This window comes from Coregonus lavaretus (assembly GCF_964263955.1).
Source record: "Coregonus lavaretus genome assembly, chromosome: 15".
Lineage (NCBI taxonomy): Eukaryota > Metazoa > Chordata > Actinopteri > Salmoniformes > Salmonidae > Coregonus > Coregonus lavaretus.
The window spans coordinates 26,365,566-26,377,405 of NC_140002.1; the positions used below are offsets into that span (position 1 = coordinate 26,365,566).

The 11,840-nt window shown below is 43.4% G+C and overlaps 1 pseudogene across 1 annotated transcript in view; it reads left to right on the forward strand.

Moving 5' to 3' along the window:
* The window catches only part of LOC311143086 (integrator complex subunit 2-like), a 55,659-nt pseudogene extending 44,131 nt beyond the window's left edge, over nucleotides 1-11,528 (forward strand). Inside the window, exons 8-16 of the transcript in view lie at nucleotides 552-663; nucleotides 2,748-2,852; nucleotides 3,875-4,037; nucleotides 5,849-5,895; nucleotides 6,158-6,229; nucleotides 7,563-7,669; nucleotides 8,216-8,324; nucleotides 8,631-8,805; nucleotides 11,347-11,528. The product of the transcript in view is annotated as an integrator complex subunit 2-like (transcript). The remainder of the gene's footprint in view (nucleotides 1-551; nucleotides 664-2,747; nucleotides 2,853-3,874; nucleotides 4,038-5,848; nucleotides 5,896-6,157; nucleotides 6,230-7,562; nucleotides 7,670-8,215; nucleotides 8,325-8,630; nucleotides 8,806-11,346) is intronic.
* The last annotated feature ends 312 nt before the right edge of the window (nucleotides 11,529-11,840 follow it).

Sequence of the window (11,840 nt, forward strand, 5' to 3'; positions counted from 1 at the left end):
CAGATCAACCTAGCTCAATTAATAGCCCACAGATAGTATGTCCTTATATATAAATATATCCTTCCCTCTGCATGCTGTAAAATGTTGATAACTAATAGTTGTAAAAGGTTTTTACACATTTGCTGAATGGTGCACATTTTTAAAGCAAGCAGTGATATAAAAGCACCATGTAAAGACATTTTTAACATCAAATGATAGTTGGTCCATTTCAATTAATCCAGCCATTCGTTATGTTTGGAGGCCATTGGGAATAAATTGCCTTTAATATCATTATGGTCTCCCCGAGCTATTGGGCTGTCAGCAGTCACTGACTGATATGATATTTAATGATGTCATACATCAGCCATACCGTATAGATTCCCCGTCATCCACTTGATTATTTTATTCTGCCTTGGTCGCCCTAGAAGGAGAGGCCATTTGTCGCTAGTGGTCCATTGGCCCTGCAGTGTAGAACACTCTGCGGTGACCTGCCCCTGACCTCTACTGTCTCTTTCTCTCCCGTCTCGTTCTCTCCCCCTCTATCTATCTCTATCTGTCTCTCTCTCTGGCAGGGCGAGGGTGGTCGAGGGATGCGTTCCAGATACAGCATCACCACACAGCTCCTCATCCTCTACTATATTCTGTCCTATGAAGAGGCTCTACTGGCCAATATTAAACAACTCGGTACATATCCTACTGTACAGTATCTCTTCCTGGCTATTTACAATAGTGTATGCTACTCCTTAACTCCATTCATTCAGCCACACTTGGCTTCTCTCCTAGCCACCCTGTTGCTGCTTATTATTTTCCTCTGACTCTTTCGTTGTTTTCTCCTCCATTGAAGATGGTCAGAGAGAGAGCGTGTGTCAGGGAGCCAAGAAAAAGGCAGGCTTTTTCCTTTGTTGTTAAGCTACTAGGAAACTGTTTGGGGGGTTAAAGTGCATGTTACGCACGGCAGAAAAACATACAAAAAACTGATTTAAGATGTTTTTGGTACATAATTGGTCTAGCCTCTCCCCCAAAATTAAACACATTCTAGTAATCGCCTTTGATTGTGGACTGTATTATTATGCGTACTGGATGGTCTGGTTACTTTATGCTACGCTCCAAACTTTCCATCCATGAGTCTGGGAGAGAACATATAGGTTGTTGGTTCATTTGATTTTTCAGGGCGACTTTACAGAGTTAGCCTACAATTATTGTGAATTTGTATTTGATTTTGAATAGCCTAGTAATAGGGCATTTTTTATATTTTCATAATTTAATAGGCTGACACATTACCTTTAGCTACAGAATATCTCACCACCGTGCGTTTCCATCTCCTCCTCTCGCTCCTTCATTCCTTTCTCGAGCGCGCAGAGAGTGGGGCTGCCAACAGTTTAAGGAAATATGTTTTGTTGTGAAAACATGTCACTATCGATGTACCCGAACAGATTTCACTTGGTTTCCCAAATTAAGCACTGGGTAGCTGCAAAAAACAGGACTGGAGAGCCCATAGAATACAGAGTTTGGGCAGAATATCACCTGTCGCGCAATGAGAGGCTGCATGCTCCTCAATCAGTGCATGCTCCTCAAACAGTGGTTGATGCATGGAGTGAAATAACCGGAGTAGCCTGCCCAGCATGATTTAAAAAACAAACCTGCGGGAAAGCGGCCTCCATTCGCTATTCAAGTGCATACAGATGACGTGATAATGGGCCATTTTAAATTGAAACTAATTTTACATATTAGTAATGACCAGATTAAATTGAGAATAGTCTGATGGTTGAAAATATGATCACTTGATGAGAGAACAGCATGTGCAGCCTGAGGCAAGGAACAGAGCGGAAGCTTTTTTTGATACATCTTTTTAGCTTATAGTTGCATCATGACGCCCATTATATGTTTTGATTTGTAAGACATTCTAAGGTTTTTATCGTTCACAACTAAAGTTGCCAAGTAACTCTAAATTTAGCATATAGGACCAGTTTCAAATTATCATTTTTAAGCTCAACATAGCCATCTCATATGCACACTCACTCTGGAATGGAAAAAATATCCTTTCTATTTTATTCAGCAAAGTTCAATTATATTCTTCTTACTATAAAATCATATAATATAAAAAAATGGCACGGGACTTACAGTATAAGTATATCTTGTCTGCTAAATGAACAAGCCTACAGCATGGCGCAAAGCCAGATAACATACAGTAGGCCAACTCATATTCTGTTCTTCTGAAATACATTTTCTTCATATATTGTTTCTTTAGATCTGTCCCAAAAAAATTATGGATTTATTGTGATGGTTCATATTTAAATTTGATTTATTTGACTTTTTAAAATGTAGATGTTCCAAAGGCACACATCAGCAGCTTGTATGTTGCTTGTATGCGTGGAGGCCTGAACGTGTTTATGTTAACGGTCAATTACCATGAGACCGGCAGGCTTTTGCATGACAATAACTGGCTGACAAAATGTAATATTTGCCACACCCCTAGTGTTACCTACTACACAGCAGAGTCAGTATTTCTTGGATGATAAGAGGTCTTCCCACCCTTCGTTAGTCCTCATTTATATAAGTGTTAGTTTATGCATGTGCTCTGCTCTCCTCTTAATTGTGGTTGATCTAAGTGCCGAGGCACCTTCCAAGCAGATAATGATTCCCATTGGCGGTGTGTTAATGATGCCATGTCAGTGAAGAATCACCCCACTCTGGAAGCACTCACACTGGGTGTTTTAAATAGACAACAGGGCCAAATTAACCTCTCCTCTAACTTCCTCTCACCTCAGCTCTGATTCAGAGGAAGCCCAAGTCGTACTCTGCAACACTCATGGACCAGATCCCCATCAAATACCTAATCACCCAGGCCCAGGGCCTACAACAGGAGCTGGGGGGTAAGTACATCAAATGTACAGGGTATCCCTAAATACTTATTACAGTAAGAAGGGGTTGGCGTGTCTTTGAATGTACATATTGTTAATCTGTCATATTTAAAGCTGAACCAGTATCTGGGCGAAGGCGATGAATGAGACAATGAATATGACGAGATCTCCTTTCTGCCCAGAAAGCGACCATTCACTAGCTCTGCAAGTGTTATAATGTAAAAATACATTACAGTGAGGGAAAAAAGTATTTGATCCCCTGCTGATTTTGTACGTTTGCCCACTGACATAGACTGATAATTTCTTTGTCAGTGGGCAAACGTACAAAATCAGCAGGGGATCAAATACTTTTTTCCCTCACAGTAGTTACTCACCAAATATGCCTGCCCTGCCTGCAACTATCATAATTTACTGCCGTTACGCCCGGTATGTACTTCCAAGAAAGGTACAAAAATAAACAAAATAAAAATAAAAGCAACCGAAAAAATGTAAATGTATTGGTTTTGACCGAAGAGGCACCTTTTTTGGAAGTACATACCGGGTTTAACGGCAGTAAATGACAATAGTTGCATGCAGCTTGAATGGTAGCTTTCTGGGCAGAGAGGGGATCTCGTCATATTCATCGCCTCCTTTGCCCAGATACTGGTTCAAATGAAAGACTTTGCACCCAGATCAGTGTCAAAACTGTATAATTTGTAACTTTAACTGTAAAGTCCAATTGATTATATTGTTTTACCTGATTTTTGTTAATGTTATGAAAGCAGCTAGTCAGCGTACTGATTAACCTGCTACACTTTCTCTTTAGGGGCTCCATGAAGTTCAGGTGCGCACCCATTTGCCAGGTAGCCAGTGTTTAGTGTAGGCTACTATCAACCTAATGCAAGCCATTCTTACCTGCCAATTTGTAACACTATGTATTATTTTGGAGGACAATATTCAAACCAACTTGTTTCAGCGTATTAACCTTCAGGGTCAGCGTTCTTTTTCCTTTGCTTGTTTTAATGTGACGTGTCTTTTAACTCCTCTCCCCCCAGGCCTCCACAGCCTTGCTGCGTCTGCTGGTCACCAACTACCCCCACCTGTGTATGGTGGAGGACTGGGTGTGTGAGGAGGAGCTGACCGGAGCCCTGCCTCTGCTCCGGAGGATGCTGCTCACCTCTAACACCTGTAGATACTCCCAGACACAACTCCACCACGGTGAGACTGGAGAGGGTGAGGGAGTGGGGTGGGGAGAGTGAGGGAGTGGGAAGTGGGGAAAGGGGTTTAGGGTTGGGGTGGAGAGAGAAAACAGTTTTGGGAATGACGAGTTTACATCTGATTTTATGGGGATAGTTGGTGAAGAAGACCTAGAAAGAGCTCAGTAAAGAGTGTATTGTGTGCTATGGGAGGGTAGTTGGGAGTCAACACAGGAGAGGCGGTATAGAGTCAGTATTAGTGAGTGGGATAAACACAGGGTCATGTTATGAAGAGGAGATTCAGACAGCTTTAGGAACAGTGTATTGTAATCATGCAGTAAGGGCTTCAGTGTCTGGAGAATTATCATGCTGCTATTAGCCTCTAATAGAGAGATGGAGCCCCCTGATTGATCATCATGTGTGCGTCCCACATGGCACCCTATTCCCTATATAGTGCAGTACTATTGTAGTAGTGCAATATGTAGGGCATAGTGTGCCATTTGAGATGCAAACCCCTGACTAAACACTTTCTCCCTGTCACGGAATCAGTCCTACTACTCCTGCATAGCTCCAAGGCACCGCTAACCTAATGTAATGTAATCTGTAAAACTACATCTGATTAGGAGGGAAATAATCTACACACGATTTAATTCAACATTCAAAAGAGACCTTTTCTAAATGAGAATCTTAACATGGAGGTTTTGTTTGTGGTTATGTAATTTCACTGATGTGCCACTGAGACAAGTAGCTGTTTTTAGAACAGGAGGAGAGGGAGAAAGAGGAAGGGACAGAGGGAGAAGGCCCAGAGGATTACAGTAGACAGAAAGAGGAAGGGACAGAGGGAGAAGGCCCAGAGGATTACAGTAGACAGAAAGAGGAAGGGACAGAGGGAGAAGGCCCAGAGGATTACAGTAGACAGAAAGAGGAAGGGACAGAGGGAGAAGGCCCAGAGGATTACAGTAGACAGAAAGAGGAAGGGACAGAGGGAGAAGGCCCAGAGGATTACAGTAGACAGAAAGAGGAAGGGACAGAGGGAGAAGGCCCAGAGGATTACAGTAGACAGAAAGAGGAAGGGACAGAGGGAGAAGGCCCAGAGGATTACAGTAGACAGAAAGAGGAAGGGACAGAGGGAGAAGGCCCAGAGGATTACAGTAGACAGAAAGAGGAAGGGACAGAGGGAGAAGGCCCAGAGGATTACAGTAGACAGAAAGAGGAAGGGACAGAGGGAGAAGGCCCAGAGGATTACAGTAGACAGAAAGAGGAAGGAGAGGAATACAGAGAAAGAGAGGAGGGCTCCTACACTGCAGCAGAACTGAGGCTTTGTGCTGCTCAGTGGAGGCTGGGATGCAAGCAGTGCTTTTATATCCTGGTGATATTAACAGCCCCTGTTGGGGAGGTTGACCTTTTTAACTGTATGAACAGAGAGGAGTTGAGACTGGAGAGAGGCTTATACTCTCTCTAGCTCTCCTTTCTACCCAAGCCATCTGTTCCCTCCATCCATGTTGATGTGAATTAACTGGACAAATGAAAGCAAGCCTCACCATTGACCTATGCTATATCACCTTCAGGCTGTCATCTGGTTTCAGATCAGTGGAGTGGAAGGAAAGGAGACTAGATTATATCAAGCCACTCTATAACACTCTGGGCCAGTTTCCCCAACCCAGAGACAGCCTGGTTCTGGATGATAAAATCTCAATTGAGAAGCTCCATTGAAAGTGCTTTTTAGTCAAGGACTAGGTTTGATTTGTGTCCGGGAAACCAACCCTAAATATACTGTATTAAGATTCCACTCGTCTCCCGCTAAATACTCTTTCCCCCGATGCATCCCCCCAGACCCTCAACAAGCTCTGGATTGCCCTCAACACCGTCATGCCCCGCAGGTCAGCACTATAAGTTTAGGGTTATGGTAAGAGCTGGCTCACTGGATAGTACAATTCTCGAGTGTATCAATCAATCATTTTTTTTACATCCTAAATTAATGATATTGAAAGCAAATGGATTCAATGTCTGGATAGGACTCCAGTCTCTCTGTGTAGTGATCCTAGTTAATGAATGGATCAGGGCTACTGGTAGGTCAGCTCTTCTGGCCTTCAGCCTCTGTGTGTTCACTGGTGGTGATAAGGGCGTTGACCCCCACTGCAGTGTCTCATCTGCTGTCTGCTGCACCAGATGTTCATTGCTGACCCCAACATCGCCAAGCTGGTGCACTTCCAGGTAAACACTTCTACTATGTAGAAGAGATGTTCTTGCCAAATTCTAAACTCAAATTCTAGCCCTTTTGTCGATAAGGCTCCAAGATCTGATATGATCATGTAGCTATGATCACATGTCATGGAAGCATTTAGTCATAACAAACAACATAACAAAATGGCATCTACCATAAGGTCATAAGTGTGCCACAGAAGTGCTGTTGTCAGTGATCTGTGCCTGAGTGGTGAGAGGGGAATCCGTTGCCTGCAGCCTGAATGACTGCAGCAGTCCCAGACAGTCCCAGTAGTAGGACGCTGCCATATGTTTCACTTCATCAACCCAATCCTGCCTCTCTGTCGCAGTAATCCTGCCCGCCTGGATCCATGCTGCGCACACAAGCTGCTGCTGCTGCTGTGTGTGTGTGTTTACATCACAATACAGAAGAACCTCAGTCAAAGGCACTACTAATGCCTGTCTCATGCTTCCCAGTCTAAACATTTAGCGCATCTATTATGATGACATTTTGACGTTGTTGTTCGTTTTGGTGTTCGGCAGTTTTTTATTTCGGCTGTTAGAGCACACTTTTCTTTTTTTCGAGGCAAGTCGAAGTTGGGTAGTCGAAGTCTATGCCCCTTTGTCTGTGATTGGTCAACAGTACTACTCCTAGTAGGAGTGGAAACTATGGACGGGATTCTTCAATTAAGTGTTTATCATTCAACGAGAGACGACTAGTTTTCATGCAAGGTTTTTCACTTGAGAAATACTGCACCAAACATACTGCACCAAACAAAAACAAAAAAAATAAAATAAATTGTTTAGTTAGATGTAAAATTGCGCGACTAAGACCTCATTACAGATTTCTTGATTTATCTTGGATTAATGTTGCTACGGTGTCTCAAGAGGGACAACCAGTAATATTGCTTTTTTTCTTATTTTTCAGGCGAAGGCCTTTTTAAGGGAGTGCAATGCACAGACGTTCGCTTCACCTAGCCGAGTTCTGCTTGGAGAAAACCAAACCTTTTTTTCCTTTAATTTCCTTCTCTTTTTGTCTCCTCTCTCTCTCTCTCTCTCTCTCTCTCTCTCTCTCTCTCTCTCTCTCTCTCTCTCTCTCTCTCTCTCTCTCTCTCTCTCTCTCTCTCTCTCTCTCTCTCTCTCTCTCTCTCTCTCTCTCTCTCTCTCTCTCTCTCTCTCTCTCTCTCTCTCTCTCTCTCTCTCTCTCTCTCTCTCTCTCTCTCTCTCTCTCTCTCTCTCTCTCTCTCTCTCTCTCTCTCTCTCTCTCTCTCTCTCTCTCTCTCTCTCTCTCTCTCTCTCTCTCTCTCTCTCTCTCTCTCTCTCTCTCTCTCTCTCTCTCTCTCAGGGTTACCCACAAGCTCTAATACCTATGACCGTGGCAGGCATTCCCTCAATCCATATCTGCCTGGACTTCATCCCAGAGCTGCTGGCCCAGCCCCAGCTGAAGAAACAGTGAAGGCCCTCTATCTCCTCATCCCTGAGCTGCTGGCCCAGCCCCAGCTGAAGAAACAGTGAAGGCCCTCTATCTCCTCATCCCTGAGCTGCTGGCCCAGCCCCAGCTGAAGAAACAGTGAAGGCCCTCTATCTCCTCATCCCTGAGCTGCTGGCCCAGCCCCAGCTGAAGAAACAGTGAAGGCCCTCTATCTCCTCATCCCTGAGCTGCTGGCCCAGCCCCAGCTGAAGAAACAGTGAAGGCCCTCTATCTCCTCATCCCTGAGCTACATTAGCCCTGTGTTTTATACTGAAAGTGTTGGTCCCATTTTTCATGAGCTTGAATGAAAGATCCCATAAATGTTCCATATGCGCAAAAAGCTAATTTCTCTAAAATGTTGCCCACAAATTAGTTTACATCCCTATTAGTGAGCATTTCTCCTGAATGTTCATTTTTCTACCATAAGCCACCTCCAATGTCGTTTTAGAGAATTTGGCAGTACGTCCAACCGGCCTCACAACCGCAGACCGCGTGTAACCACGCCAGCCCAGGACCTCCACATCCAGCTTCTTGACCTGCGGGATCGTCTAGGCCACCTGTGTTCCCAGTACGCCCTGCCCAAGTCCCTCAGCGTGGCCCATCTGGCTTTCAGCGTCATGGCCACCCTGCTCACAGGTCAGCTCTCTCCCTCTATCTATCCATCCATCCATCCATCCCTTTCCTTTTACCTCTCGCATCTCTCTACCCTGTTGTTGCCCCTCTTTTCCCTCCCCGTACTACATGTCCTACTTGCAGTGGCTCCCTCTCTGTACTGTGTTATGTTACTGCCATCTCCTGGTGGGTCTCTGTTAGTGCAGTATTACTCATGAAAGCCTTTTTTTCTGTTAGGTTTAGGCACAACTTGTACTCACTCCCCTCCTGTTCATATGTGTGTTTTTGTCTTTCTCTACCACTACCCCCCACCCCCCCTCTCTCCCTCAGTGCTGACCCGTGCCAAGCGTTTCTCCTTCTTCATGCCCACTGTGGTGCCAGGTGCCGTTCTGCCAGGCCTTCCCTCCGCTCTACGATGACGTGGCGGCCCTGCTGGTGCAGGTGGGACAGGTCTGTACCTCTGATGTGGCCACCAAGGACATGGATATCGACCCGCTCATCGCCAGTAAGTTTGTGTGTGTGTGTTCATGATGCACGGGTTGACTCTTAAACTGCAGTCCCTGTGGTTTTATCCGCAGGGAGGACGGGTTTAGGTCATGAATTATTGTGTGGATGAAGAGACGTTGAGGTGTTTCTTTCATTATTTTTTATCTGGCATTAGTGCGTAGCCTAAGCTTTAGGGCCTAACTGTATGCTCGCCAAATATACGGCTTTTGCCAAATGCTTTTGGGCAGAAAAAGTTAACGTCCATCCACTGAGGCAAAAAGTTTAATTCAATAAGAGAAAAACTGCAAATGGAGAGTTGAAAATAAATCGAAGGGAAAGATTTGATGAAGTGGTAAAAGAGGATGATATGTTATGTGTGATGATTGTGAAGTGCTATACAAATTCAAGGACAAGGATTTCAAAATGGCACATCAAGGGAAATGTACTGTTCAGATGGGTTAAATGGAACCGTAGCCTAACGGAAATCTGGACACTGACTGTAAGTCTATAACCTATCACATAGCCTAATATAATATGAACTCCTGCAGAATTAAGCTTTTCTTGCAGTAAAATGATACACCAAATGTAAATGTAGTCTCGGGAACAGGAGTGGAGAAATATGATTTCATTATTTCAGCATCTTGAGAGAATGAATGCGCGGTTAGGGACCATCTGTAAAGGTGGTGGTGATAGTATTTCAATCACATAAAAAAATATGCATCCAAGCTGAACTGAAATCATATAAAAAACATGTTGGGTAGTTTGAACAGCTTTTAATTTCCTTAAAACCAGTTAAACAGATGCATTTGAAAATGTAGCACAGTAAATCTTTCTCCCCGGTCCCTAAACATGTTACATTTGAGTCGTTTAGCAGACGCTCTTATCCAGAGCGACTTACAGTTAGTGAGTGCATACATTTTCATACTGCCCCCCCGTGGAAATCGAACCCACAACCCTGGCGTTGCAAGCACCATGCTCTACCAACTGAGCTACCAACACCTTTGTTGCACGAAAGAAGCAGAGATGACAGAACTTTACTGATCTCAACTAGATTGAAGCATTCATTCTATTATTCTGGTGAGCAAGGGTTTATTTAGTATTCTAGACAACAAGTAATGACAGAAGAAGTATCTGATTATAAACAAGTCGACTAACACAGCCTACCAAAATGTCGGAAATGATAAGCAGAGACAGAGACTGTTAAGAAATTGCACATTTTCTACATTTGTGGGTTAGGGTCGGGTGCGGGCCTCAGATTTTCACATTATCACATATAGTCGGGCGGTTGCGAATGGGTTATAAGCAATTACGTGCGGGTGAACAAACAGCTGACCCGCACATCACTAGTGTTTGTCTGGGAGATTAAATAAAAATGTATTTTTGTGTGCCTCAGAATATACTATGCATCTCATTCTAGTTGCCATGTTTCACTCAAGTCTTTTCCCCTATTATTGATTTGAGTAGTGTTGGACCTAATTATTGGAGAAGCCTAAGACCATGACCTGGATTGATATTTTGGAATGCTTGCATAGATTTACTCATTAGTGAAACTACATCAGAGACGTGGTCGATTCCCAGTCGATTTCACCAAAATGTCAGTCCATTCAGGAGTTCAACAGAAAAGTGCACTTCAATGGAGAAATGTTATGTCCGATTCAACTACCAGGAATTTAATTAGAGTTGACCCAAACACCGAACCTGAACCATATATAGTCATTTCTAAAGGTGTATCAAGGCAGCAGGTGAATTCAATAAATGTAAAATATTATATCTTGGAGTTGAGGAAATACTGACTGTGTCAGCTCTTGTTTTTATAAGAAACATTAATGTGTTGTTTGATTACTCAACTTTCACACAGCACTGACACACACACTTACCCCACCAGACATGCCACCAGGGGTCTTTTCACAGTCCCCAGGTTCAGAACAAATTCAAGGAAACGTACAGTATTATACAGAGCCATGAGTGCATGGAACTCCCTTCCATCTTATATAGCGCAAGTGAACTGCGAACCTGGTTTCAAAAAACAAATAAAGCAACACCTCATGGCACAACACCTCTCCCCCATGTGACCTACTTGTTGTGTGTATGTACTGACATGTACACTACCGGTCAAAAGTTTTAGAACACCTACTCATTCAAGGGTTTTTCTTTATTTTTACTATTCTACATTGTAGAATAATAGTGAAGACATCAAAACTATGAAATAACACATATGGAATCATGTAGTAACCAAAAAAGTGTTAAACAAATCAAAATATATTTTATATTTGAGATTCTTCAAATAGCCACCCTTTTCCTTGATGACAGCTTTGCACACTCTTGGCATCCATCAACTTAGTTTAACATATATAAATTGTAAAGTATTTTGTTTAATGTATTTTTCATTATATGTCAGATCCCAGTAGGACTAGCTGGTGCCATTGGCGTTGGCTAATGGGGATCCTAATAAATCAAATCAAATACATTATGGTCTAACCATCTCTCCTCTCTCCCTCTCTCTCCCTCCTTCCCTTCGTCCCCTCCCGCTATTTGCCCCACCCCTCCGTCTGTCCCTCAGGGTTGAAGTATCTGAAGGAGAAGCCCCGGGAGGTGTTGGTACCAGGAGGGGGCCAGTCCAAGCTGAGCATTCCCCATAGGGAAGCAGAGGAGCTGGGTGGGGCCGACCCAGATGTCCAGCTCTGCTTCTGGATAGAAGCCACTTTCATGGACATCATCGGCACCAGCCTCCACGGACTATAGACACAGAGACTTGCAAGTGGAGAGAGCACTGGGGCTGGAGCAGGGTTGTAGATTTAGATATGAGTGTTATTTTCAATATGTGCTGTATGTTGTAGTGTGTATGCAATGTCAGCGTTTTGTAGCTAATGAAAGATACAATATGCTATAGGTCTGTTTTCTTGACCAATGTGAACATATATTTTTCTCAGCTGCATGTCTTCTCTTTCCCAGCAAAAAAAAGAAGGTATTTTTGAAATGATCAGGTGACCTTAACATTGTGTTTTTGTATAGTATTGTACACTCATCTTGTTTGTATAAAAAAAGTTAACTTAA